This window comes from Mirounga leonina, unplaced genomic scaffold (genome assembly GCF_011800145.1).
Source record: "Mirounga leonina isolate KUSES-001 unplaced genomic scaffold, KU_Mleo_1.0 Mir_126, whole genome shotgun sequence".
NCBI classification, from domain to species: Eukaryota; Metazoa; Chordata; class Mammalia; order Carnivora; family Phocidae; genus Mirounga; species Mirounga leonina.
Window position 1 is genome coordinate 19,506,726 of NW_023270314.1, and position 23,399 is coordinate 19,530,124.

At 37.3% G+C, this 23,399-nt stretch overlaps 1 protein-coding gene across 3 annotated transcripts in view; it reads right to left on the minus strand.

The window, feature by feature from the left end:
• Window positions 1-23,399, minus strand: part of SLC16A7 (solute carrier family 16 member 7) — a 171,322-nt gene that overhangs the window by 40,798 nt on the left and 107,125 nt on the right. The window lies entirely within an intron of this gene.

The window sequence follows — 23,399 nt, forward strand, 5'->3', positions numbered from 1 at the left end:
ATGTGTTTACATTTTAGAACAGTGGCACTTAGTCACTTTCAGAACACTTTCCCTTTTGAGTGCGGGTCACGTGACCCCTGAGGGAGGAGCCAGGAGCTGCAGTATAACCACATTACATATGAAGGAGTCAGGCTCAGAGGGCTCAGGTGACTCGCAGGAGGGTCACGTGGCTAACAGTGGAATAAAGACTGGAATATGGTCTTTTTTTTATATTAAATCCAAAGTGTTTAGATAGCCAGTGAACTCAAGGATTTGAAAAATAGAGATAAAAGTTAATGGGACTCATATCTGGGGCTCTTAATCATGCTATCATACACTTCAAAGCACTGAGCCAAGGGCTGCAAGGCTTGCTCTCCTGTAGACTAGTCCTGTGAACTTTCGCGAGTCATTTAACCTTGCAGAACTGCAGTTCAGAAGTTCTGTAATCTAGAAAATGATGAGTCTATCATTCCCCAAACTCACAAGTTGTTTAAAATTCAAAGGAGGTAATTCGTGTTAAAGAATGCTATAAACTTTAAAATGCTACACAAATACAAAATGTTACTGTCTTTTGTCACTTAAGATTTCCTGAAAAACATCTGAAGGGTAGTTTCTTACTTGATTCATGAGTTTTGAGTGTACTTAAGAATAAAATGTAAAAGACTAAACATGTTTGAGCGTGAATATTTTGCATATAATTTCACTTGTGGTATGCATTATTAACTGTTTATTACATAAAAGGAAACAAACCAAGCCAAAAAAGAAGGCACTTGGACATAAAGATATTTAGAACCTGTCCCAGCAGATATTTAATAAACGTGTTTGCTTTAGATTACATTTTCTCATGATTATTCATTTTATGGAGTGATATATTTCCCCCCCCTTTTGTTTCTAATCTATTACAAAGCTCTCCACAGGTCTAGGGATATGCGTGGGGAGGCTGGCTGGATAAACACTATTATGGATAAGCACAGGTGGTGAGGAGACTTGAGAATTTGAAAACTCCTGAGATCTATGAACAGAGTCATATTTTAGTGGAATAGTACTAACCATTCTATTCTGAAAAGCACGTATTTCAAGAGAGTTTCTGAACACAAAAAAATGCTACCTGGTATCTGAATACATGTCAAAATAAATTAGGAAAAGTAAAAGTAAAATAGATGGACTTTGCCCAGATACTCAGGCAAAATGTTCTCTGTGATATGGCCACCAATCTAGTCCTCCTTAGCTAAGTCATTCCTTGGTTTTTTGGTGACTTCTCTTATTAAATAATACTGTTTTTGCTTTACCAATATTTTACTCAGCTGTAGCTACCTAACAGTAAGTCTATAGATACTGCTAACAGATCTAATTCTCACACTAAAAATGTATTTATATACTACTACAGGAAATAGGGGAAATTTTGGAAACACCAGGAGTTTATCATTTTAGGAGCTGCATTTTCTGGTTATTTCTAATTTTAGAGAGCCCAATCTTCTAGAGCAGACTTAAGACTATTCCTTTGGATGTGGTTAGAAGATTAAGAGTTCTTTTGGTAGACGGTGCTGACAGAGATGTGCCTAAGTAAGTCTCAGAGGAATTTTCCTTTTGTGTGAGGGATCCCCAAAGAACACTGACAACAATAAAAAAAATGTGGTGGCAATAAGTGGTGTGGACACCTGCAAGATATCATGTTAATAACTCCTGGCAGATCTTGAACTAATGACTGAGGACCTCTGTCCTGAAAATTCATTCTAGATTCTCACAAGTGGTTGGGTCATAACTGACCTCTGTGTGGACACCGAAGAATCTTTTTGAAAATGTGAAAGCTGGCAGGCCACCTACTACAACAAAAGTAGATCCTCAATAACTATCAATAATTTTATTTATTTATTTATTTATTTATTTATTTATTTATTTATTTCGATTGTATTTATTTATTTGACAGAGAGCTAGTGCACAAGCAGGGGGGAGCGGCAGAGGGAGAAGGAGAAGCAGGCTCTCTGATGACCAGGAGCCCAACGCGGGACTCAATCCCAGGACCCTGGGATCATGATCTGAGCTGAAGGCAGACACTTAACCGGCTGAGGCACCCAGGTGCCCCAATTATCGATAATTTTAAAGAAATCTCTTCCGAGGCCTACTTTTAATTTTTCCACAGAAGCAAACAACTGGATAGCACTATCTAGGTGTCAGCTACATTGTCAGCAAGCTTCATTGTGCTGTTTGAAAGCTGTGTTTAGTTTGTCCTGAACTGTCATTCTGTCTTCAGATGCCTACTTTTAACAGGCCAAGTTTAAGTGACAACAACTTGGTCTAGGCAAAAAAAAAAAAAAAAAAAGATGAAACTAATCTGTTTACAAGGTAGGAATCTATCCACTTGTTGCAAGATTATTTCAAAAAGCCACAAAAGCTGGGGCGCCTGGGTGGCTCAGTCGTTGAGCGTCTGCCTTCGGCTCAGGTCATGATCCCACGGTCCTGGGATCGAGCCCCGCATCGGGCTCCCTGCTTGGCGGGAAGCCTGCTTCTCCCTCTCCCACTCCCCCTGCTTGTGTTCTCTCTCTCATTGTCTCTCTCTCTGTCAAATAAATAAATAAAATCTTTAAAAAAAAAAAAAAAGCCACAAAAGCACATTTTAGCAAAACCTATCTTTGTTGCTAAAGTTGAACTTCTTATGGAGAATAGTGAATCATAAAAGCTTTGGATTTCACAAATAAAGAATTAAGACTATAACATTTATAATCAAAGAGAGGAATGAAAAAGTTGAACGAATAATGATATAGGAATTAGAAAGTGACATTTAATAAAGAGAGAAATAAAAGACACACAGAAAGACAGAGGACACCATTCTTCTACACAAATAACTTTTTTGTTTTCATAGAACACTTAAATGAAGTAAAAAATAAGGAGATGATGAGAAAAGGAAAGAAAATACTCATCTGACCAGCATGACCAGCCTGGTAATCAACATGGTGACATAATACCAACAGATTCCCTTACCTCCTATGGATTCTATGAAATTGTGTAGATTTTAACAGTAAGCTCGATATGAAGAAGATATGACTTTAAGAGGAAATGTGAATAATTATGAATTTAATTATCCAAACTATGCACAGACACAATTAGTGAGACTGTGTTGGATATCCAGTGACAATATATATGGGGCATGACTTTCACTCAATTTAATGGTACTACTAATAATCTGAAGTATTTTTGTAATTTTTAATTTATAAAAAATGAATTATAAAAGTTTAGACAAATTGGAAAAACAATCTCGGACAAATATCTACATAGAGCACCTATCTATTTGATATCCCTTATTTCAGAAGCTGGTAAACTTCCAGAATTTCTAGGGTTCTATTTTCCTGTATAATAGAAAAAGAGAAGTATACCACAATATATAGAAGTGTGTGTCCCTTCCGGGGGACACATGGCTGCATATCGTACCATAGGTTTCACAGCGTGACATTCATTATCTAGAACATTGTTTGATGACAGGGTTTTAAGTCTCATAAACGCAAACACTAGTTTTGTCAGTAATGTGAGAGCATAGCCAGCTTCTCAAGGGCAAACTCAGATCGACCATTTGCCATCCTAGTTCCAGCCACTGTCATTTACTAACAGACTGTTACATGCTGCCTCAAGAGCTGCTCAGAGCCATGAGGCTCATACACAGTTGTGTAGCTAAGAGGAGAATTTGCAGTTAGTGCCACTGCATCACTAAAGGAAACGTCTGAGAAGAGAACCAGAACCAAGTGAGTGCCCATGCTCTTCCAGCTGGCCTGTTCCCATTATGCTTTTCTACCTTTCTCCTGTGCACCATGGAGGTGCTTTGTTTGTCTGTTTGTGTTTCATTGTTTTAACTTTTTTGAGTGTCGTAGCTTTTCCATCACAAAACTACTTCCTTTGATACCCTTTCAGTTGGGAACTCTTTTATCCCCCCACCCAGGTACTTCAGGGCCAGAGGGCGGCATAAGGGTTCCCCCTGTTCTCTATCAAATTCTAAACTCCCTCTCCATCTTTACCCTTTCTTTTATAAATCTTTGTGCTTCTTGTAAGCTATTTCCATCAAGTTACAGCATTCCCTCCAACCTCCTTCTTGCATTATTGATTGGAACCTGGGTCCCTTACCCAATCACACTTTCAAGGCTGGCACATGGCTAGGGGTCTATCTCTACCTCGCTGCCAATCTTTCTTTCTTTTTTTTTTTTTTTTTAAGATTTTATTTATTTATTTGACAGAGAGAGACATAGCGAGAGAGGGAACACAAGCAGGGGGAGGGGGAGAGGGAGAAGCAGGCTTCCCTGCGGTGCAGGGAGCCCGATGCGGGGCTCGATCCCAGGACCCTGGGATCACAACCTGAGCCGAAGGCAGACGCTTAACCACTGAGCCACCCAGGCACCCCGCCAATCATCTTTCTTAAGGGACATCAATATACATGTGACTTCTCATTTTGGGGGGCTTCCCCCCACCCGATCTTTTACCTTTGATTCTCTTTTTGTCACATTCTATCTCAATGATACACCAAAATAGTCATAAGTTGGAATCTGTCATCAACCAATGTGGTTATTACTCTCCCCCCACAATTCAAATGCAAACATCCCCCTCACCAACTTGGGCCCTTCATTTCACTTGCTCTATGATTTCTAATAATCTAGCTTTCCCATTGTCTGAGATTTCACACACAACTCTCTTGGTCCTCAAAGTACCAAATCTCCCTTAACTCAGACCCACCTCCCTATAGTCAGCAGGTGGTGAGACCAGAGAAGTCATCGCCAGGGACAAACTCATCTGAGTGGGACTACAACCCTGCTCTACCTAAATGTACACACTTATCCCTTCCAAATACAACATTTATAATCCATTCCATATTTTCCATGATCTTGCTAAAACAGTTGTAATATTCTGTATCAGTTAGCTAAGGTTCCTGGACAGTGTTTGGATTGATACTGACAAGTTTGGCCTCATGACCCTCCTTTTGAACAACATTCTTATTTAGCTAAGTCATTGGATTTGGTATGGTTACTACTGCAGCTTAGAGTTTCTTTCTTAATATTTAAGGTGACTTTGTATATCTTTATTCTGATACACTTATGCATTGGCCATAAAGTATAAATCAATGGACAATCTTATTTCCAAATAGTGTATCACATAAAATTCCTAACTTTTTTCCAGAGATGTAAGTAATGATTACTGGATGTTTGGAGGACTTGAATTGAGGGTGCTAAGGACAGGAGCTGAGGCACAGCACAATCTGTACATCACAGCCAGCAGCCCTAACTGCCCAAAGACGGAGGATCCAAAACTAGCAGTCAGGTTTCCTGGTGCCTGGTTCTGTATCCTGTTAATTTTCTTTTTTTAATTTTATTTATTTATTTATTTATTTTATTATGTTATGTTAATCACCATACATTACATCATTAGTTTCTATTTTCAATGCTATTTACTAACTTGCTCACTGTTAACAGTCATTAAAATCTAGTGGATCAGAAATTGGTTAATAAGATCTCAGACTATGTAATTTGATACCCAAGGTCCGTTAAGAATAGTGACAAGGTTGTAGGAAACAAACAAACTGCCTGTCAAAGTTCCTGAAATCTGTTATCTTCCCTTCCTTGTTTCCCTCCCTACCTTTTCATTCCTTTTTTCTCTTTTCAAATGGGATGTCTAGGGACACCTGGGTGGGCTCAGTCGTTAAGCGTCTGCTTTTGGCTGAGGTCATGATCCCAGGGTCCTGGGATCGAGCCCCACATTGGGCTCCCTGCTCAGCGGGAAGCCTGCTTCTCTCTCTCCCTCTCCCACTCCCCCAGCTTGTGTTCCCTCTCTCGCTGTGTCTGCCTCTGTCAAAGAAATAAATAAAATCTTAAAAAAAAAAAAAAATGGGATGTCTACTTAAAAGCCATATACTTAAACGTCAACCAGTCTATACTTAAAAACTTTAACTATTCTGTTTTCAAAACAGTTTAAAATATTGATGAAAAAATACACACGTTGGCTAACTGAAAATAGCCATTCTTCATATTCCAAAGACCTTTCTCAAAGGAGTTGCAAGTCACGTTAGTTTTCCATATGAATGTCACTGGTATTCAGGGCTTTCTGGTAATCCTTAGGTCCAAAGCAGCTCAACTTAGCCGCAGGTACTGACTCCTCACTATTAAGTGAGATAACTTTAAACACAGTTGGGGTGGGGAGGGAGGGAATGAGTTAGAGGCTAAAAAATGCTTCTGAGCTCTACCCACTAATTGTTTGGATCCCTTCCTCATATCCCCAACTTGATTGGGATGGTTTAGTCCACATTCCTTCTGTCTGCTGAGACCACACAAACAGCAATGTGGCAATTCAAATCACCTCTCTAAATAGAAAGATGTTATGTTTTGAATGGTGCCAAGTAAACTGTCAACACTCAACAAATAAATTACAATAATAAGAACATGTAGGAGGCAGTTCAGGGAGAAACACGTGAAATGTCTAAAAGGCTTAGGGACTGATTTATCAGGGATGATTAAGAGAACAGAAAATAAGTAGCTTGGTCAAATAATACTAAGGAGGACGATGAAATAACTGGTCATATTTTTTGAAAGGTTTAAATGGGTTGAAAAGTAAAAGCATTTATTCTTCACCAAGTAGGATAATAATAATACTCATGATACAGCTTATGTTTCTTGAGTATAATTTTCAAAATACATCTCACATATCTCAGAGTGTAATTAAGCGGTACAGAAATTTTAAGTCCATAAAACATTTTTTTTGTGTGGTGAAAAAATTTGAGGGAAGTTATTTCTAGTGGAAGAATGTTATGTACTATTTTTAATAGGAAGGCTAGAGAATGACCTAACAAGGAGAAAGAATCCTGAAAAATGACTTCTGGACGTCAGACACCAATGCCCACATCCTCCCACTGCTATTCACTATACGGCTTTCAAAAAACTCAGAACTTTCTTGGTCTGTTTTTATCTGTAAAGTAAAGCAGCAGTAAAGTGGAGGAAACTTTCTTCCACTTTGTAAAGGTCTATGAATGCATATAATTATGAAGCGAAGTGTGAAATGTTTCTTTAAATAATATTTAAATAATATTAAATTATATGGAGTTGGAAGTGGATTCTAGCTGTTTAATAATAAACTATTCCAATAACATAAGCTAAGAACCCACCAGCAACAGTCTATTTAGTTATGAATATGAGCAAATTATTAATTCCTGGATCCCTGTGATTCAACGTGGATGAGTTCTTGAGGGAAAGGATTCGTGCGACAGTATTTCTGGAGATGTACTATTATTCTTTGGCACTGGAATATCAATAGCTATCATTTTTTGGGGGAATTGATTACATGGTGGGAAGTATACAACACTTTGTGTGACTTATCTAATTAACTGGTATTTTCATAACTAAAAGTTTTCTATTATCATCTTCATTTCACAGGTAAAAGACTTATATGGGACTCTCTGTTGTCACTATATTCTTAAATGTAGAAATGCCATGTATATCTCAAGTTTTAAAAATTATTCCTAAAATACAATAGCACCTCCATTCTTTAACTATACTTTTAATGAAAATATTATGACATCATTAACTAGTTAACAATGCTCTGTGTAATTAAATTAGAATCACATTTATGTCTTAAATTCTAGCCCTATTCTGTTTTGTAACTTGGCAAACACCTCAGATAGAAGCATCCAACCAGTTCCAGCAAGTCTACCATAAGTTCTATCTTATAAAACACAACATGTATTTACTTGGTAAATAATGTATCAGATTAGCAAGTTCAATTATGATTCTTTTTTTATTGTCTATAAGTGGTATAAAAGCCTGAAGACTAACGTCAAGAAAAACTTGAGATGTGGTTTTTAAAGGATATTGTTAATATTGTTTTTATTTAACAACTTCATTTTTTTTTTCCTTATGGATATACACACCTGAAAACTGATACCGAACTACGACAGTAAGCTCTGCTTTCAGGAGAGATACCTGATATGTTCCTTGGCTGGTGTGAAAGGTGAAACAGCAACTTGCTTTACCAAATTAACAGTACTCTTTATTCCACTGTCACCTAATCCTCAGCACTAGAATAAGAGAAGCACACAAAAGCTGTATTGCACTGAGGATCTATGAGATGCTGCTCTGCACCTGACAGTCTCTCAGACTTTTCTGCTTTGAAGTTGTCTTAGGGTGTATATGACAACTTATGGAGCTGATGAGGTATCTGATATTAAAATCATATACAGATATACATATACATATGTTATGTGTAATAACATTTTTTAATCTCTACAATTAAATTTTTCATTGTCAAAAACAAATGAACAAAAGAAAAAACAAAACAAAACAAAAAAAAAGAGACAAACCAAAAAGCAGACTCTTAACTATAGAGAACAAACTGCTGGTTACCAGAGGGGAGGTGGTGAGGGGGTGGGTGAAATCGGTGATTGGGATCAAGAGCACATGTATCACGATGAGTACTGAGTAATGTATAGAATTGTTGAATCACTAATTGTACACCTGAAACCAATATAACACTATGCTAAATATTTTGGAATTAAAATTTAAAACATCAGAAAAAATGAAACTATTGAAAAAGATTCTGCATAGCAGACAGAACTTGACCATAATCTTTGAAAGTAAAATAAAACATAAGTTTATCTAAAAAAAAAAATTTACTTTTCCGTCTTTATAAACTGCATGCCTGTTTAGGAATGAAAGAAGAAGAATTTGTAAAATATTCACTAACTGTTAGCAAGAAAATATTTACGTACTTGGAAAGACCAATGGAAATAAAAAAGCAATGGAAACGGGAACAACAGTTAAAAACAAATAATTATTGTTTCAGAGATTTGTAACAAAAAGTAGTTGAGGATTTCCAAATTTATGACCATATTCTCTGCGTATTTCCACTGTGACCTCATAATAGCACACAAAGTCCTATTATGCCATGCCTTGCACTCAGATATCCCATGTTTCCACATTTTATATTATAGGAAGGAACTATTTCAAAGATGATCTCTGTGGTCCTTCTACTAAAATGCTGACTTTTTCTAAACAGTTCAAATCCTCTCTACCCTCCAGGAGGCCGTATCATTCTCATTTCTATTCTTTTGACCATGAAGGCTATTTTTTTAAATTTCTTTTCTCCCATAGCATTTCATATCTCTGTCTTTAAAATTATCACATAGATTTAAAAATTTTTACTTCTTTTTCTTCCCAAGTGGATAAAACTCCTTGTAAGGACCATATCTTTTTTGTCTTTGGACATCAATATCTACCATTGAGCTCAATATATGTTTATTAAATAAAAGAAAAAAAATCTCAATGAACGAATTTAGATTCTGAAAAAGTGACCTCTGAAAAAAATCATACCATTATAGACCCAGTTTTTCATGGCTTTTCTTTATGATTGTTACAATAATTCTGATAATGATCCATTTGTTCTTTCCTTTTAAATATTAAGCACCTATTATGTGCCAAGGCTTATCTACCCGCAGGGAACCCAAAAGTGAGCAAAACGGGAAAAAAAGTCCTTGCTCTCATGAGATTTACAGTACAGTTAGGGGCTGAAAGTTTACCTTCTGAACCTGCACTTCCCAATATGGTAGCCATTAGCCAACTGAAGCTCTTAAAATTTAAATAAAAGGAAATTTTTAAAAAAAATTTAGTTCCTTCCTCAAACTAACTTGGAAGGATTCTGCAACTCATGCATTCTCACATCAGATAGCTTTTCTCAGTCTATTGCATGGAAACTGACAAGAAGGGAGGGGAAAGAAACCTAGAAGACAGAACATAAATCTGGTCTAGAGATTAAATCATCTACTTTAGACAATATCTAGAAGAAAGATAGGCAAAATGTGGTCAAAGTCATAGAAAAATAGATCTTTTTTCCCCTTATTTTTGTAATTTTTTGTAGATTGACATCTAAGGCAAAGATGGCATTATCATATGAGACTCTCTTTTCTTCTTAATCCATTTTTCCTAGTTTCCACACCAGAGATGCTGTCCAGGTATTTGGATAATTCTGATTTTTCAAAACAGCTTAAATAAGCTCAATGCTAGAACATTACCTTAACACACGTAGGTTTAGATGATAAGATATGTTTGCCCAGATAACCACACTGTTCTTCCTTATTGTGTATAATTAGGTGAGATGAAACTCATCAACAGAGAGTTTGGAAATATACTCATGAAAAGCAGCATGGATTTTTTATTTATAAGGAACTGAAGCTGAGAAGTATTAAGTAATTGGCCAGAGCTACTCAGCTAGTAAGTTGCAGCACTGGAATCTGAACAGAGTCAAATTCAAGTCCATGCCCTAGAGCACTACTTCACTATGTTACACTACCTCTTTAAAAAAAGGCATAAAAAGACTTCTTTTGTTTAGGAATTTAGTAAAGAAAAAAATCAGTTATTCATCTTTGAAAGTTTTTGGTATGTTTTGGAACAAGAATGGATCTAGACTCTTCACTTAAAAATCAATGATTATGCACTACAAAAGAATAAGTGAAACAGACTACCAGTGGATAAAGAGTTTTTTCTCCTAGAAAAAAACATGAACAGGGTGCCTGGGTGGCTCAGTCAATTGAATTTCCAACTCTTGATTTCGGCTCAGGTCATGATCTCAGGGTCGTGAGACTGAGTCCCGCATGGGGCTCCACGGTGGGTGTGGAGTCTGTTTAAGATTCTCTTGCTCCCCACCCCGCCCCTGCATTCTCTCTCTCTCTCTTAAAGAAAAAACATGAAGAGTTACAGTTGGAAGGTCATGAATAACTACCATTGCAGGCAAAACTAATATCCAAATTTAGATAATTTAATTTAGGCCTATTATATTCATTCAATGGTAAAGAAATATTTATGACCTAGCTAAATTAACAACAAAAAAGTATTGTGGGAAACCAAACAGAAATTCAGATCCTTTCTGCTGCTGCTGCTGACCCCTAAGGAAGAACGAATGAATGCCGAAGATAGAGAAAACAGAAAGCATTTCTGTTTTCTTTTCTTTTTTTTTTTTTAAAGATTTTATTTATTCATTTGACAGAGATAGACACAGCGAGAGAGGGAACACAAGCAGGGGGAGTGGGAGAGGGAGAAGCAGGCCTCCCGCAGAGCCAGGAGCCCGATGCGGGCTCGATCCCAGGACTCTGAGATCATGACCTGAGCCGAAGGCAGACGCTTAACGACTGAGCCACCCAGGCGCCCCAGCATTTCTGTTTTCAATTTTGATTCTCCACAAGTAGAGAGGAAAAAATACCTATATCTAATAGTTACTCAACATTAACTGATGTTTCATTCATTAAACCTAAGAGAATAAAATTAGTCAAAAAGACAAAACAAGAGGTCACAAATATGAACTTAAAATATGAAGTGAATAAAACTGTCTTCCTTTTTTCTCCCACAGACTTATTTTGGAATATCGGTAACATGTGGGTGGGTGGGTGGGTGGGGGCTGTTTTGTCAGGAACTGTAGTTTCGCAAGCACTTACAAATTGCCTCAAGCTTTTTAAACTAATACAGAAGCCAATTTTAAGGAGCAGAGGTTATGCTGCCATTGGAAAGTTTTATCCAATAGCTTCTAAAACACATCATGCTTGATTTAAGGAACACCTCCAAGTAATATTATTGCCACAATATAAAGGTACTTAATATCCTTTCTTGTGTGAAGGAGTGTTCATGAGAAAGGCTTATCATTCATTTTATCAGAGTTAATTCCTTAAGCTTGTTTTACTTTATCTGAAAAGGAAAAAGTAACTCTACATAAATATTTTACATATATCTGAAACTGTGAAATACTTGTCTAACCCAAGCAGCGTTTGGAAGGTTAATGACAGCCTGTATGTGTTCAAGAGCACTCTAAGTAAGGTTATTAAAATTCAACCTTTTGCATATTTCTGATAGAGGAAAAAAAAAGTTTGTCCCAGACAACAAGGTCATAGAATACAGAGAAGCTTTGAAAAGTTTCTCAATCTCTAGATTAATATCCACTCTTTGGAAGATGATAGAAATCTGTACTATTGAGACAGACCATGCTTTCAATGTTTCTGTAGCCCTGTTCTTGCCCAAAAGTCAAATAGCCAGCCAACCGTCTGTTCTTCATGCCACATGGATTTCACAACTTTCATTTCCACAGCACATACCATGTCATCTGCCCAGTAGTATCATGACAGTTTACACCAGTTGAGAGAAAATCTCCAACATTTTTAACTTACTCTCTGAATTCTTCTCCTAATTAATAGGATGTTAATTAATATTAAAATGATACTTTAAGTGCCTTGGGTATCTAGAGGATTCTTATACTTCCTATATCAGTGTAAGTCACGGTTATGAACATTGGATTACCTGGTGGAAGTTTGGAAAATCTGAAAGAAACTCCAAATCACTAACACACGCATTTCTCCCTTTATTCCCCTTTGTTCATTATCAAGATTTCATTCATATTCTTGTTTACAGATTCTTTTTTTAGTTATTTTCTGAAGAGAATGGATGAATCGGAAGTAGATCAGAGTTCTATTTCCTGGGCTTATTTCTTTTCAGCCTTCCAGGAGTGTACACTCATTCCTGGGGGTGCTGAGAAAATATATAGGTTGCTTCCATTTGGTCCTATGGATGAATCTCTAATCCAATCACTGACTGCATGAGTTGGTGAGGCTAAACAAGAACAATGTGAACCAAGAAAATCCTACAATCGTCAAATATACACAGAGTTTGCAAAACACACGCTTATCAGAATCATTCAAGGCTATGGAGCACCACCTTAGCATCAGTCTTCAAAAATCTACCAAAGCTTCCATAGCAGTTCTCCAAAGCTTTAGACTTAATGCCCTTCTAGTGATTATGATGATTCTAGGCGTAATTATTATTTCTTTAATAGCTTGAGAAAGCTGTATTCCTTTAGGAGAACTTGGTAAAATCTAGAGTTATAATCAATGTATATCTACATAAATGCTAATGTAAATAAAACAACTGTAATAAAAACACTGGGTAACTACAAATCATTTTACACAGCATGGGAAACAGCAATTCTATCAGAAAAAGTCTACAGGTAGGGTGGATCCTCCTTATTTTCAGATTTCATATTTAGGTGAACTTGCCTACTCACTAAAATTTATTTGTAACTGCCAAATCAATACTTGCAGTGCTTTCACAGTCATTCACAGAGATGTGCAAAGTGGGGAAAAACTGGAACCTCCCGACATGCAAGTTCCCAAGGTCAAGCAAGGTGACACTGCCATATTTCAGTTCTCATACTATAAGCAAGTGTTCTTTTCCTTATTTAGTGCCACGTTTTCCACATTTGTGTACTTTTTTGATGATTTTGCTGTTTAAAAATGGTCTTAACAGCCACGTGCCTTAAGTACGGGCTAGTGTTCCTCAGCACAAGAAGGCTGTGTTGTGCCTTATAGAGAAAATACATATGTTACATAAGCTTCATTCAGGCATGTGTTACAGTGCTGTTGCTGTGAATTTAATGTTAATGAATCAACTATTAGATGTCTTTGAGCAGAAACACACATAAAACAAGGTTATATATTGATCAGTTGATGAAAATATGAGCAGGGGCTCAGAGGAACCTAACCTTGTATTTTCCCTAGGAGCAAGAGTTCAATATTCACCGATTCAGTGTCCACAGCAATTTCATAAAACATAACTAATGTGAATAATGAGAACCAACCGCATTTTAACACATTCAGAATTATGATCCTAAAATAGAACAAAAACAGGGAGAGTGCCCAAAGTTGTGATATTGGTATCCAAATGGCCATCTTCTGATTCTCTTCTTTTGTGTCTGCAAGGACACAAAATATGTTACCCAGGATAATTTCAGTGGATTGTAGGCCATGAACTACACTTCTCTCCATCTTTTTATCATATGTCAATCACCTTCACTTCCTTTGGGCTACTAGAGCTCTCTATGACCTTTCCCCCTTTGGGGCTTTCACTCATACCATTTGCTCTGCTTCAAATACTTTCCTTCCTTTTATTAATGCTGCATCTTCATCCTTCAAGCTCAGAAAGAAACATTTCCTGATCACGCACTTATGAGATCTGTTTCTTTTCTATATAGTTTCATGGCAACTACTGTGCTTCCTCACTTATATATTTGAAAACTGCAATTAAATAAATAAAATTTATTGTCCTGTAAGCCCAGCCTGTGTCTGATGGCTCTGTGTGGCTTTCCTGAGCCAAGCCAGTACTTTGCACAGTTTATGCCCAGTGTGTATCTGTAGAATAAATAAATGAATGAATGAAATTATATAGGGTTTTCTCCCCAGTTATGACACTGGATTACCCACATATCCCCACCTCTGATGATCACAAACAAATACTTGTGAACTAACTGGGCTGAACCAGAGTCTCTGCCACAGCCAGGGGCCCCATCTTAAGGTCAGATCTATGAACCCCATATGTGCATATCTATTTCCAACCAGCCGAGCAAATACTTACACAAGAACAGCCATCTAGATTAATCATTTAAAAACCTCTCTGGCATAGTGCAATTACTCTGCCAAAGTTACTACTGCCATGAGAAGAAAGAAAGAAAGAAAGAAGGAAAAAGAAAGAAAGAAAGAAGAAAGAAAGAAAGAGAAAGAAAAAGAGAAGTAATCAAAGGATATTCAAATTTTCTGCCATAATCCATCAAACTTAAGTCACTCATAGCATATGAAAAAGTGAAATTTAATTACTATTTTTATAAGGTCCTTTTAAAATAGTTAATTGAAAAAAAAAGCTGTTGCATATTCTCAATCCTAATGCAAATGCTGTTTGAGAGGGCATAGAATGGTTCCCTGTTTTGAAATAAATATTCACAGAAATAGTCTTCAAATTAATCAGTATAGTTCAGGAAAGTAATTCATGCTACACCTCAGTAGGACCTTTCAGGAACTTCACCTCACATGTATCTATTATATACCTATACTACTTAAAGAACATATTCATGGGTGCCTGGGTGGCTCAGTCGTTAAGCAACTGCCTTCGGCTCAGGTCATGGTCCCAGGGTCCTGGGATTGAGCCCAGCATCGGGTTCCCTGCTCGGCAGGGAGCCTGCTTCTCCCTCTCTCACTCCTCCCTGCTTGTGTTCCCTCTCTCACTGTGTCTCAATCTGTCAAATAAATAAATAAAATCTTTAAAAAAAAAAAAAAAGAACACATTCAGTGAGGACTGACAGTAACTCACAGAATATTAAGGAAGATTAAGAAAAGTCCGAAGCTGCCTATATTAGTCAGCTTGTGCTACCATAACAAAATATAATAGACTGGGCATCTTAAATAACAAAAATTTATTCTCACAGTTCTGGAGGCTGGAAGTCCAAGGGCCATGGTGCCAGCCAATTTGATTCCTGGTAAGATCAGCCCCCTTCTTGCTGTGTATTCCTACTGCCTTTGCTTCAGGTATATGAAAATGAAGAGAGAGATATCTCCCTTCCTCTTCTTCTAAAGCTACCAATCCTATTGGAGTAGGACCTCATCCTATGACCTCATTTAATCTTAATTCTTCCTAAAAGCTCCATACCCAAATACAGCATATGAATTTGAGATTTGGTAGGCACATCCTACTGACTTCCAACAGTGACACCACTTTTATGCTGCTTCTGGATCATGGATTATCTGTAACCACCTCACCTGTATGTATTCCTTGAAGCATCTGTTCCTTCATGTCAGTAGTTTCTGAATCAAACCTGGCCTTCCTACACTAGGTTGATGGGGCCTGGGTGCCCTAGATGCAAGGAATTCCGAGAAAGTGATTTTCTGGCTTTTTACCCGGGTAGGCAAGACATCATGAAGCTGAGAATCCCCTAACATAGGAAGGATTTCAAAGGTACATGATAGCCCAAAAGAATGACAAATGTCCACTCCACTACCTGAATAGCAGGAGGCATAGGGAAATGCTACAGCAAATATGAGGAAACACCATGGAATTTCTTTTAGAACTGAGTAGTGACCTATTTATTTCTCACATTACCCTCTGTTTAAAAATCTTCCCGGCACAGGTTGTTCTAATCAGACTTACTATCTTCCTTGTACCTACTCTGTGGTTTCATCCTATAATGGCTAATATCAAGACCAATAACAACAACAATGGGCAAAACTCCCATGAATCAAACACAAAAAATCCCTAGGCATGCAACTCCATACTTAATACACATTGTAATCATTTGTTCATAACAATGACTCTGAGCAGTAGATATTGTATATACATACACATATATTTTTTTCTATGATTTTACAGATGGGGAAACTGAAGATCCAAGGTCAAATGGGTGGCCCAAGCCACAAAGTTGCCAAGCCCACATTTTATATCTGTTATTTTGGAGCTCAATATTTTAATGACAATGCTCTTCTGCCTCTCACTGGACTATTAAACAATTAATAAACCCTCCTGAGATCCCAGGATTTTCCATAGTTAAGCTCCACTCAAGGGGCCAACTCTTGTAAGTGCAATTGAGTCCTCTAGAAAGTACTAAGTATCACATTTCATTACACGATCGAGTTTCTAAATATAGAATATGCATTTTGACATATATGTAACTAGCTACTTAGCTATAAAGAAACTATCTAAATCTGAAGTTACCCCTGAGTGATTAGTAAAAAAGCAATACGTGACTTTATTCTCGGGAAATCATATATTCGTCTACTTCAAAAATAGTAAAGTAGCGAGCACTGCTTGTTTCGTCTCTTCACAAACCTTCCCTCTTCTGGGAAGAATGTCATCCTTCTATTAATTGCTCCTTTCCTGTCCCAAGTATATAGTTCTACTCAGGCTGCCAATGTTAGCCCCTCATTCATCCATCACCTCCAGGGGCTGATGCAAAGTGGGCCAGATCCTAGCCATCTTCCTTAGCATTTGTCAGATTATAACTTAGGGAAGAGGGGCAGTCTCATGTCAAATTTGAGACTGAGATGCTGGTAATCATCTTTCATCTGTCAGGGGATGTATACCAAAATAAATAAACAAAGCTCCCTCACTGTAAGAAGCAGAGGAGAGAGGAGAAAGAGCAGCCTGACAGTGGAGCTGGTTGACCTGGAAGACTCTGGAACCTCTGTGCCGCTTTTGATTTGTACGCAGGAACATTTCCCTTTAGACTCAGGTTTCTATCATTTGCAACCAAAACACATTTGCATAGAATATGTAATAATGCAATAACATATTTTAGAGGAACTTAAGTCCAAAATCAGGAAAGATATTCTTACCAGGCCATAAATTAATAAGTAGGCTCTTTGTATACATTGGTAAGTGAAACGTTCACTGTCTAAAGAACACAGATCAAACAGGATTTAAATAAAGTTTCTTATATTTTTTTCTGCTGAAAATAAAATTTAGCAATAATCCCAAATTATTTGAATTATCAAGGACAGTATCTCCTGAATAGTCAGGACTAAGCACAGTCAAGATCTGTCCTTGATCCGGGCCTCCCTCCATTCCTGTCTTGGAAGGGACACAGAGACATTTAATCACAGAAAGCTCCACAGGCATGATTTCATCCCTATTTCTATGCCTTGAAGTGCAAGTGCCTGCCTCTCACTTTTATACCCACGAAAACTGGCAATGCTGATTTCCACATCCAGCTCCTTTTTCATTTGAGACACTGAAGCCTTCCTCTTCTCTACCAGAGCTCTAAACCATGTACAAACCTCCTCATGTTCTCATGACATGAGCTAAGTGACTGAAGACATCCCCTCATCTGTTCTGGTCCATGCTTACAATCTACATAATTTATATTGTAATCAAACAGCAATCTAAGCCTTCGTGTCTGTATTGATCAGGATAATATAGGTTTTTCTGTTAAAACAAACTACAGAAGCTTAATAAAAATTTCTTCTTTAATTCTTCAAACTCTACAGTGGGTCAAGGATCGTCCCTTTGCAGCCAGGTCATATGAAACAAGACTTCTGCCAGGAGAAGAGGACAAAGGAAGATGCACCCCAGCTGGAACTGTTTTGTCCAGGGGTCCAGGGATGACATATATCCTTCTACTCTTATTTCATTGGTCAGAACTAATCACTTGGTCTCCATCTGAGTGTAGGGAAGTTGGAAAATATATAGGAGCACATGAATATACAGTGAGCAAAATGATTTCTGCCACACTATACCATATTTCCTAGGAAAACATTAGCACTATCTATGTTCATGGATTTAAAAAAGTCTATCACAGTGTAGGTATAAAAGATGCACAGCCTGCTTGCTTGCACAGGACTATCCAAGTGTACTTTTGGGACTTTATAAAGCTTGGGTGAAAGCCCTAGGTAGATCTCAATCACAGGAATGAAATGAACATTTTTTTTTTTTTTTTGGCTGCGGCTAAGAGACAGCACCATATGAATTATTTTAGTAGGCTCCTTTGTTCAGCAATGTATTTAGAGCACAAAGCAAAATAATGTAGTGAGCTTAGACTTAGAAAAGAATAGAAAAATACATGTTCTATATTATGACCACCAACCTCCCATGCCTAAAACATTTTGCTTCTTGGCCTCCAGTAAAAAAGAAGGCTGAAGGGTCTGATGCTTGGCCCCCTGCGTAAAGTATTCCATCATCAAACCATCACCCTTACCTTAGTACATTTGGCAGTCACTGCTCACATAAAACATAAGAATATGTTACCATGGAGACAAAGCCAACTCTCTCCTCCAGAACGGCTGATTCTTCCAAGTCATAACAGATATCACCAGAAAAATAACATGAGGTACTCACAGAGATTGGCAGCCCCAAATCTGTATTCCGTAATCGTGTAGCTAAGCAGGTTCACATTATCTTTCGATAGAGTAACAAAGACAAACATTGTACTAAAAGATAATCCTATGTAATCACTGTTTATAAAATAAATCCCTATATCCATCTAAACAATGTGGAAAGTTTAATGTGTAATGTTTTCTGCCTCTACTTAGTGCTTTATTAATGGAGTGACCACTGTGTTTGACCTATTTGCTGAAATTTGCTAGAACTCCAGGAGACCATATGGATGACCAGATGGGTTGCTGTAATTTAATGTCATTATTCTAAGGATGAAGTAAGGGATAAACATAATTTGCATTCTTTTCCATCCTTCCTGCATACCTTTTATTAGTTCCATTTTTAATTCAGACATCAGAAGGGAAGATAATACCTTGCTACCAAGGCTCAGATGCCACCTAATTACTACAAGAGACTCCAGTCCTGACATCACAGGCCAGGCCTCAGAACACACTCCATCTTACCCAGTGACCCCACCGTGGTGATTAATAGGTTGAATGCTAAGCCCTAATGAGGGTGTCAGATCTTAGATGTTCTCTAGGCTAACGTAATTAGCATTAGGTGGAACAGAGTATTTCAGTTACTCGGTAGAGAGCCTCATTAAACTTCATACTAAACTATATGCCTTTTCACCTTATGGTCTTTGAATTTATTTTATAATCATCAACCTAAAAGGCCTCTATAAATAGAGATCTTTTAAATATTAAAGGATAATTTAAATATTTTTAAATCAATTATTGATCTTCTTCTACAACAGTGAATCCCTTTGTTGTACATGAAGTGTTTTTCAGGGATGCTTGCCGAAATGCAAGTTTCTGGATTCCACCAACAGAAATTCTGCTAAAAGGGGGTTTGGGAGAAGACCTGCAACTATGCATTTTTAACAAGACACACATGATTCAGAAGCAGAAAGTCTGTAGACTGCATTTGAAAAAACACTACCACTTTGGTAATAGGACTAACATCTGTGTCTTAGATTAATTGAGACTATCAGATTTTTTTTTTGTTCTAAATAGCTATTATGTTTCTGAAAAAAATTATCTGCATCCACATAAGGGCGACTGTTTTCATATTGGGATTACAATTTTAAATGTGCCAATTATTTCTTACTAAAAGATTAAAACCAATTATCAAGATAAGATTATCAAGATAAGACACCATGTAAAATGTAGTGAGTTCTCCATTAACCAGTGGATATGGCAGGTAATAACATTTCTTTCCTGCGGGCCATGGGCCTAGGACTGCTTTTTCCACTTTCAAGGGAAAGACCACAGTGTAGCAAAATTTCTACAATTACTGACTTTTCTCCATGGCCAGAGATGATAAACAAAATGTCTCAGTTCTGATGACTAATGACGCTAAGCAATATTCCAGCAACTTAGTGGATCTCACCTAGATATTACCATCATCAGTTACTACATAAGTATCTTTATGTGTCTAGCATTTGTTTTCTTGAGACAAGCAGAAAATCCTCAATGATCTTTAATTTAGACAGATTTTTTCATCTATTACCCTAAACACTTTTTTTTTTAAAGGTTTTGTTTATTTGTCAGAGAGAGAGCACAACAGGGGGAGCAGCAGAGGTAGAGGGAGAAGCAGACTCCCTGCTGAGCAAGGAGCCCAATGTGGGACTCGATCCCAGGACACTGGGATCATGACCTGAGCTGAAGGCAGACGCTTAACTGACTGAGCCACCCAGGCATCCCTATTACCTAAACATTTTAAGGTATTTTTTTTCTGAATTGATAACTACTTATTTAACCACTATTTTTTTTTTTAAGTGGGCTCCATGCCCAGCATGGAGCCCAACACAGGGCTTGAACTACGACCCTGGGATCAAGACCTGAGCTGAGATCAAGAGTCAGATGCCTAATGAACTGAGTCACCCAGGTGCCCCCAAGCTACCATTTTTTTGATGAGCTTCAAAAGAGTTCTATTTTGTGCTTATTTACTTATTGATTTATTTGAGAGAAAGAGAGAGAGAGAGTGAGAACAGAGGGAATAGGCAGAGGGAGAGAGACAAGCAGACTCCGAGCTGAGCCTAGAGTCCAAAGCAAGGCTCCATCTTATGACCCTGACATCATAACCTGAGCTGAAATCAAGAGTCAGACACTTAACCAACTGAGCCACCCAGGCGCCCCTCTTTTGTGTTTTTTTAACATGTATAATATGTATTAAAAATAGGAAAATAACACGAATAAATTGAAAAATTTAATAATAAATACATATTATAGGGATTTACATATTATTTATTTAATGGTTTGAGAAAAGAAATTATGTAATTCTTCATTCTAAACTTTTCTGTAGATCCAGCCAGGGAGTGGAAGGCTATCATATGACCATGACAAGTCTATAAGTATATCCTACTTTCATTGGATGAAGAATGATTGCTGGGGTATCAAGCTCTCTCTGAGACTTACTGGATGCTATCCTACTCTATTTCTTTCTCTAGGAATCCTGCATTTTCCAGCAATCCTGGCTCCTGTCTTTAGGTAGAGCAGCATAAGAATTCTGACCAGTAGAATATGTGCAGAAATGTTGTTTACCCCTTCCAGGCCTGGCCCTTAAAATATCCCACATGATCTTCCATGCTGTTTGCGTTCATTCTGTCTGGCCAAGTGGAGCAGATTTTGGAAACACCACAAAGTCTCATGCGATGGCAGAGCCACCAGATGAAACATTGCTTGAGCAATAAGTAAACTTATACTCCTTTGAGGCACTGGGACTTTGAAGTTATTTGCTTTAAACTACTAAGTTCAATTAAGACTTGACTTAACAAAAAAGTTATACAAATTTTTGTCTTGCTTATGAGTTAGTCAACTACCTGTTCAACATAAAATTATGACTATATAGTTCAAATTCAGTAGACTTCTATGAATTCACTAGAGGAATCTGTTTCAGTTGTATTTAAAAGGCGGGGGGGACTATGTATCTTAACATCAGCATATTTTGGAGCTCAGGACAAGATGACTTGTGTGTTGTTTTCGTAAAACATTATTAAATAACACCTAACCCCTGCAATAGAGGAACAAAACCAGGTACACGGTATTTATTGTTTCTATAGTCATCAGAAATAACACAGAATCCTTAAAGCAACTGTCCAAAGGAGATACTCAGAAAGTGCGTTAGAAACAGAATTTTTCATTGATACACTCAAATAGCATTTTAAAGGTACCTTCCAGTAGTGGAACAGAAATGCATCCATTTAATCTAACTAAAAAGCGTCAAGGGAGACATACTGGATTAATGTAAATCACTGACATATAGAAAGCAGAAAACACATAACAATATGCACACATGTGTGCACACACACATACAGAGGATCATTGGAGGATCACATTTTTACCTTGGTACTACCATAAAGAAACAATATCCTGTAGATTAAATATTATGTTTTTGTCACTGACAAATGACCTTGGTAGGGGTAGAACCTGAATCAGGTCTGTAGAAGGCCTGGCCTAGATCTGGCTCTCTCACTTTCTAGAAGTAAAGAGGAAGATATGAGAAAGGCAGAAGAGCACAGTGACTCAGTATCTGGAGTCTCGATTTCTATCTGCCACTAATAAGCTGTTGTTCTTGGGAAACTATTCCATGTCTCTATTTCTTCATTTATAGAATGGAGAGAAAATAATACTTATCTCACGCATTGTTAAGAGGACTAAATCATATGACACATAGCAAGCATTTAGAGAGGACTTAGCTGAAAGTAAATACTAATAAATATTGGATATTATTGCTAATGGTATACCCCTATCACTATGAGCAATATTATCCTCAACTGTAAGGTAAGAAATTGTGGTAGATGATTTGTATAATTTCTTTCAGTTCTTGTATTCTGAGTCTACACCTGTCTCTTAAAGTCAAATATCCAGTTGAAAAATGAAAACTCGAAAACCTAAATATTTTACATAATGACTTTAAAAAATGTAGAGGCCATCTGGTCTGCTGTTGAGATTGACTTAAAGAAAATAAGTGACATAATAATGCATTAATAATTACATTTTTTAAGCATTCAGAAGTGATATGGTTCTTTGATTTGTTCTCCCTCATGAACCTTACCCTCAACTGAATATGGAATGTAACAGGATAATTGTCAGGCAACCATTTACATTTAAATATGTCGTATTTAGGGGTGCCTGGGTGGCTCAGTCGGTTAAGCATCCAACTCCTGACTTCAGCTCAGGTTATGATCTCATGGTAGTGGGACAGAGCCCCACATCAGGTCTGCACTCAGTGGGGAGTAGGTTGGAGATTCTCTCTCTCTTTCTATCTCCCTCTACCCCTTGCCCTGTTCTCTCGCTCTCTCCCAAAATAAATAAATAAATCTTTTTTAAAAACGTTATACTTAATGAGTACTACAGAGGTAAGGAATTATTTTGATCACATGAACTTGAATGGATCCAGACTGTACATGATAACACTCCATTTTTGCAGCTGAAGGTGAAGTACTTAGTAGGTTTACAGACTGTCAGCAACTGGAGTTTCTTTCTCATTAGGATGAAAGCATTTCTACCAACTGTAACAATGGCAGGAAATGATACACTATAGTATAGACTTTATTCCAGATTAAATGGAAAGGTGCCTCCCTCGGAAATTCCATAATTTAGTAAACCTTACTTTGTTCAAAGAAATCCTCATTCAAATACTCTAGTCATACTAAAGAATGAAGTGAGTATCTCAAGATGCAGAATGAATAAAATTATTAAAAATTCATTTGGAATTATATTTTTGGTTGGT